General features: G+C 32.9%; 1 long non-coding RNA gene across 1 annotated transcript in view; it reads right to left on the reverse strand.

Moving 5' to 3' along the window:
• Window positions 1–7,368, reverse strand: part of LOC129059062 (uncharacterized) — a 99,103-nt gene extending 91,735 nt beyond the window's left edge. The window contains exon 1 of the long non-coding RNA XR_008524695.1: window positions 7,060–7,368. This is a non-coding gene — a long non-coding RNA (uncharacterized LOC129059062). The remainder of the gene's footprint in view (window positions 1–7,059) is intronic.
• Between the last annotated feature and the right edge of the window lie 412 nt (window positions 7,369–7,780).

Here is a 7,780-nt window from a genome sequence, read left to right on the forward strand (position 1 = left end):
TGAAAACTCCACTCTTAGATCATGCTCACGCTGCCATTTTTAAATCATTCGACTCATGAAGGGGCACAAAGCTCAACTGCACATGTGCACATTTCTCCTTTTATAATTATGACTCCACTTATAGATTATTAAATATGTATATTCAGCCACCCTATTCACCTCAATCTTCTTTGAGGCCATGTTCCTGTTAACGAAGCAAGTAAAGATTGGCATAATTGGAACCACATACTGATGTCCCAGTTGGTCCACTGAATCCAGATTGTGGAGGAAAGTACTCATTTTTTTAAAACTGACTCTAGCGTAAAATTGTAATATTCTCTCTTTTTTGTTTTCATTATCCTCAGAGTTTATTTATACATTTAGCAATTTCCTGAGGTTTGTGTTTTTAATCCTGTGTTTATGCCTCTCACAGAGACAGGCTAATATTTAATTCTACTGATAGTATTAGGGGAAATGGGGTTTGGGGCATGGGGAGCATCAGCTCCCCACTGTAGGGAAGTTACCTTAGGCAAGATAATTGTTATTAAAGCAAGATATGAGTTTCATCATTCAAGGGAAGCACTACTGCTTCTTCTGGCAAAGTGAGCTTGGTGGCATGGAGGTTCAGGGAGCACTTAGTTACCCAGATCCTCCCACATAATATATTCTTGGAGCCACACTCTTCCAATCATTGAACCAATTTCACTTATGCAATCTGGTGGGACCATCATCTCACCCACTATTTCAAATCAGATACCAGAAGGATCATGAGAATGAATATTTTTACTCAGCTAGAAAAGATCTCTGGTGCTCATAAAATTCTGTATTCTCTACTTTGTAAATTGAACTAATAATTTAATGATCTGTGCTTGTGATTGAACCATTAGTGTTATTAGAGGAAATTATGCTAACCTTAGTTATTGAACTCATCATGGTATTTATATTGTTCTAAAGCAATAACCACTCAATTCAGTAAAATATTTATTTTAAATAATTCTCCATTCTAGTCAACTAAAGGTTAACTGAAGATTTTCTTTGCTTTTATTTATTTATGTATTCATTTATTTATTTGCTTCTCCTCATCACCTTATTTCCTCAGCCCTTCCAATAGTTTTGAGAGATATCTTGAGTGGTTTCTGCTTTCCTAATCATACACTATTGATCCAGTCTACCCCTGTAAACATGGAGGATTTGCCTGGTTTCTCATTTTGATGAGACTTTCTTCCTAAACATCAGTGTATAATTTACTTCTGAGACGCCTTAAAAAACAACAATCTGACATGCTATTCCAAGTAAGAAACCAGTGGTTGTAAAATCATGTGTACAGAATTTTGCCTAGGAGATTAGAATTATGTATAAATATGTACCCCATCAGGATCCTACCTTATTTGGCTCAAAAGAAATGTATGCCATAGGGCTTAATTATATATATATTTTTATTTTCAGTTGATTTTTTCCATGTGTTTAAAGTGGAACATGCGCATGAGCAATAAATCTGAACTTAGGTTTTTTAATGATTAAGGTAAAATAGTCCATCCTTGGGAAAAAATGAATTTATTGTAGAAATACCATGATTTTATCACCTTATTCAGAAATACATTTAACATATAGTTTTGAAAATAATAGTAATGGGTAAATTTTAAAAGTGAACACAATATAGAATACTTTATGCTTATATATTTTGAATAGAATTGCTTATTATCTAGAGGTTTTGTCTTAAGCAGTAGTATAGGTGAGAAATCAAATATTAATGAAATATCAGAAAAAAACAAAATTCCTTCTAAAATAGATATATATCTATTACTCAGTTTTACAACACATTGATCAATATTTTTACTCCTCAAAGGCTTAACATAGTTTATTTAAATTTTGACAGATTAGTTTTATATTATATAAAAGAATTTCATTATCTTATCCATCAGTGTGCACTCTCAACTTTAATCTAAACACTGGATTGTATTTTGGGTAGAATACAAGATATTTATTTATAATTTATAGTTGAGTCCTTGTCTATTCATCATCATTACAGTAAAATTTTCTAGTTGACTGCCATTAAATAGGCAAAATAAAACACCTTGGATTTTGAATCTTACTTGTAATTCCATCAAGCATTCTTAATATGAAACCATATTGTCAGAAATTTAAAATCAATGTGCAATAATTTCCAAGAAAACCTATTGTGTTCAGAGAATTTATGTTATAAAATGAGATTCAGTTAACATTTTGTGAAAAGAAAATTTGTAAATGTCAGTGCTTACAAATGATTTGAAGAAGTATAATTTTCTTACTTCAAATTTATTATTTTTTGTTGTTAAAATCTACAGGAGGTAAGTAAAGTACCAGTGAGACTGACGTAAAATTTAGATAAGTCAACCGATTTGTAAACCAAAATTACAATATCTCAATTGAAATAGACCCGAATTTTGAATCAGTATAATAAGTAACTTGTTAAAACAAAAAGTAATCACAGAGCAAATAAAATGCAATAGACTTTTATGTCATTCTGGTACAATACTCAAAGAATAGACTTGGACCATTTACTTTCTTTTCTCTTTAATATAGTTTGATTTTGAAGACGCAGTATAATAATCACTTAAGAGTGTCATTATTATTATCAAAGACATAAAATGCAGAAGGAACTCCAAATAATAAATTCATTTTTTCCCAAGGATGGACTATTTTACCTTAATCATTAAAAAACTTAAGTTCAGATTTACTGCTCATGCACATGTTCCACTTTAAACACATGGAAAAATATAGTACTAATATTTAATAAGAATTTCTAGACATTCCTGGGGTGTATGATTTAGAATACATTTACAAGCTGAGTAAACACTGTTTATCATCCACTGACTCAGCGAAGTCTCACCAGTGCCATTTCCAGAGCCCAGTTGCTATTAAAAAGATGATACTAGGTCATCAAATCATTTCCAGACAGTATCTCTATCCACTCATTCATATCTGTAATTTTAAGGCACAGTACAATGGTCATGTAGAAAAGCAAAAATGTTGTCATCGACTATAAAGGTGGTGGTACCATTGAGGTACTTCTGCACAATTGAATGAGTCTTCTTTTTTTCCTGTTTCTATTCTATTAGCATGATGGAAAACCATCACTCTGTACTCACCATAACTGAATGAAATTATATCTTACAAGATACTTGTTTTAAATCAATGTGTAAATATAACAGACAAAATATAAATTATCATTAGAAGAAATATGGGAGGTTTCATGTAGACAGTAATTATTACATTATTTTAAATAAAATTTCATACTCCTGGATGTCCTAAAGTCATTGTAGAGAGTCTCTCACTTATGACATGTCAGTTGAAATTCAACAGTAATTCATAGTAATGATTTTAAACTTAAAATTGCATTTACCCACAGAAACTAGGTTGAAAATTTTGAGAAGATGCTAGGACATTGACATTTCAAAACACATTATTTTTTGAGCTTTTAATGAACGTGACACATTATACTCTTAAGATCATTTAGCTACAAATTTTCATAATTTAACAATAAAGCTTATTATTTATCATATCAATTTTTAATGAATGCAGATGAAAGTCAAATACACTTTGAGTGAAATTTTAGAATGGCACAGTACATTGTATAACCTTGGTAGATTCTCGACTAGGGACTTCATAAGCTTATTATGTGAGTGACAGGATGGATCTATATCTATCCAATGGCACTGTTAGGTGCTTATTTGTAAATATCTAGAGCATTGTTCAATGATCCGCATATAAAAGACCTCAAAATTGTTTGAAGAGTTAAAATAATTAAATAAAATGATTTAGTATTTAACAAATTTTTTATCAGATTTATGTTAGGTGGTTTACCCCCAAATTTATACAGTTGGCTTCAAAATACATCCTTTAATTTTTATGTAGTGTTTTCATGTGTCCTTATTAAGTCTAATAAGAGACTTAATTTACATGACGTTACCTACAAAATTATTGTCTCTCTTATTTTTATACTAAAATGATATTTTATACTTTTATACTTATATTTAATATTTATACTTATTTTTATACTATACCATTGTTTGATTAGGTACTATATCTTCCTGGCTAGGAGCCTTATTTTTAAATGACTCCTCTTTTCTATAATCTCCACATAAAAGTAATTACCAAATCCAGCTTGAATGATATCTGCAACATGTTCCTTGTATTTTCTATCAATTTCTATCCTGGCTTCATTATTATCCACAGGAAAATTTAAATCATCTACCCACCTGTCACCCATACCACAAAATGCACATTTTCTCAAAGTTCTGATCACTTTCCGGCTTTAAACATTTTTTCACTCTCCTCTGTAACCTTGTTCCATTTTGTGGGGGGAAAGACTGCACCAAGTTTATACTATAACCTTGTGTGAAGAAAGAGGAAGAGGAGGAGGAAGAGGATGAGGAAGAGCAGGAGGAGGAACAAGAGCAGGAGAAAACATTATTTTTTAGGTGGATTGACGATGAAAAAATAATAATAAAAAAAAAGCTCCTCTTTGGGGAGGACTAATTAGAAAATGAAGCCCCTTCCTCAGGACTGATGTAGCCTCATGCCAGGGCTCATTGCTTGACATGACACACCAACAAGGTGACCCTGTGAAGACTACAGCCTACAGCCCACTTAACTACACACAGTTGCACTAGTTAACATGGCCCCTTTCTATCTCCACTAACATTCCTGAAGTTTAGTTCTTTTGTTAAGAACATTGTAATAACTACCTCTCCAATTTCCTGCGCTATCATTTTATTACACAGATTGTCTCCCTTCCTTGGAAATTTCTGATAGTTTGATGATCATCACATATAACTTCTCATTCAATATTTCTCTTGTCTATTTTCATTTTCTTGTCTCTTACTGTATTTTTCTTCCCTTATCCTATCTGTTATCAATTTTAGTATATCTTCTACTTTCAATTTTTTTTTTTTTTTTGGTTTTCAAACACATACATGTCAAGTATTATGTAATGAAGTCCACTGATTACTTTTCCAACTTGCTATCATCAATTCTGAGGCAGTCCTGCTGCCTCTAGCTTGGTTGTGCAGCTTTCAAATTCTATTCAGTAGGAGCTTAGAGGGACGTGATGGGCAGCATGTAATGTTTCTTAAGCTTGAAATGACTAGTTTTACATTCCCTGAGTTAAGTTTCTAGAGTATACCTCACAAAGCCCATACCTGTTTAACTACATTGTGTAATAATTTTATAAAAAATGGTTTAACGCTATCATTTTTACTGCTTTTATTATGATGCTTTATAATTCATGGGCTGTGTGAATAAGTAGCCTTTAAATGATGATTTGTTGTTTTCCATAGAAGTGAGCTTATTATTGATTCATGACTTTCCAGGAGAAAGATGAAAATTGATCTGATCTGATTATAACATAACTTGCAAAATCACCAAATAACTTCTTTACATATTAGCACTTTATAAAATCAAATACTTCATTTATGCTTGGGGAGAAGTGGAGGAAGTCCACAGAATTGGTATAGATGACTTTTAAAAGTTTTGATTGAGTCTGGTCAATACAAATCATACTTTTCTTTCCTTTAAGTGTGCTATATTATCCCAAATGATAATAGCATGCATTAGTACAGTAGTTTCTGGCAACTTACATTGATTATATTTGTATTATAGAAACTTTACTACTAATAATAAGCATCTTTATAGCTCTTAACATTTTTTGGAGGAGTTTACTGTAATACATATTGTTTTATTATCACATAACATAATCTATAGGTGCTATCATTAATATTATAGAGATATGGAGACTCAAGTTTATACTGTTTAAGCACATAATTGAACAGCACATATCCTATTAGCAGAAGATCCACAAATGAAACATGAAATGTTTTGCTGCAAGTTTATTGTGCTTTCTACTAGAGCAGAAGGCCTTATATTACTTGTCTTGTATGAAACCATTTATAAACTATCATGCTAGTCATAATAACAGGAAATTCATATTCCTTGGCAATTTTGAAAGAGAGAATGATATCTTCAGATTTGAGAAAGTACATATTAAGCAGTCTAATATTTTATAAGTATATATAAAATGGAAATGAAGCTCTAGAAATGATTGGACCTAATACAGCTTTTAGGTGATGCTGTAATTAATGGATTATTTCACTCTCAGAGTGTCAAAGGCACAGGGAGATGAAAAATAAAGGTTTAGGAATATGAACACTTATATGAAACAAAATCAGGAAAGAATTTTGGGAAATAGTCATCAGAGTATAAACACAGTCCAGTCTTGGAGGTTTCTTTTTAATGAATTTGGACAACTTGAAAAAACACACACTTGGTAATGTACTAGTGTCTATTTTTAATAGTTAACTGGAAAAGTTTAATGAGAATTCAGATATACTGTATTTTACTATGCGAACTAAACTAAGTAAAATCATAAAATATATAAACCTATCTTTTCCTATTATGTATACTGATGTTTAAAATGCTAATTAGTATTCTTCTACAGTGAGAAGACAATTTCATTGCACATCATGTTACGTTTATTCCTGTGTATGTTGTTTCCTCTATCTACTGATATGTATAGAATTCTTAATTTTTTTTAATATTAACACCTCCTAAATTATGATCTTCCACACGCATAGTCCACATGCATATAAGCACATATTAATAACTTCTTAATCAACTATCACACATCTACTATTGACTGTACAATAAAATCTAACCCACACGGATATTGACCCATACTGTAAATCATAGTGCACACATTCGTTCATCGGACATAGCAAATTTCAGTCAAGAAATCCCTCGTCAACATGTATATCCCCCACCAAATTTTGCTCTCTTAATCTACCAACCTCTGAGAAATCATCATCCCTCTCGGGAGTGGTACCCTTCTGGTTCCAGGCCCATGACACTTGCGGGTGACTATACTCAAACTGTACCTGGCATCTGGTTCTTACTTCAGGGCAATAGAATTAAGATCGCTCACACGTTCCCCTTAAAGAAGACATTTCCATGGACCAATGACTACCACCCTGTGACAACCAGTCAGAGGAGCACTATTATGTCATGCATTTGGTACTTTTAATTTTGGGGGATGCTATCACTCACCATCGCGGAAGGCCTGGTCCCTGCCGAATCTGCAGTAGAGGAACTTGGATTTGATTCCTGTCAAATCAATTGTAGAAGCTAACCTTATATTCATATTCCGGGCTGGCATTATAACCATAAGGTGTTACTTAATTCATGCTTGAAGGACATAACAATTAATAGACACGCAAGCCCGTACCGACGCTCACGCCCCTACCGACGCTCACGCCGCAACCGACGCTCACGCCCCTACAGACGCTCACGCCCCTACAGACGCTCACGCCCCTACAGACGCTCACGCATGCGCTCTGAATTTCAAGAACTATTTCTGATTAAATCTGCAATACCCGCTCCCCGCATCTCTGACTTTACTATCAACCTAGGTGAATGTATCCTTGCCAAACCCCAAAAACAAGAGACTAAAATGAAGCCCAGTCAGAGCCCAGAAATCATATTTTAACCATGAACGCCTCAACAGCTACCCCTCGATTGATATAATTTTTCTAAAAAATCTTAACATCCTCCTACTAAATTAATTCTCCACTTTGTATAATAAATATAGTAACTAAATTTCTGCCCTAATACTAATATAATACCTTGAGCATATCCCCTGAAAGCATTGCCCCGTATATCATCTCCTAAATCGATCATACTCTAATTATGAGTGATCTTCTCAGCCAAACCTCTGCCAATTCAACTTTAAAGACCCTGAATTTCTGGAACTGTAAACGACTATTTTTAT

Source organism: Pongo abelii, chromosome 3 (assembly GCF_028885655.2).
Source record: "Pongo abelii isolate AG06213 chromosome 3, NHGRI_mPonAbe1-v2.0_pri, whole genome shotgun sequence".
In the NCBI taxonomy this organism is placed as follows: domain Eukaryota; kingdom Metazoa; phylum Chordata; class Mammalia; order Primates; family Hominidae; genus Pongo; species Pongo abelii.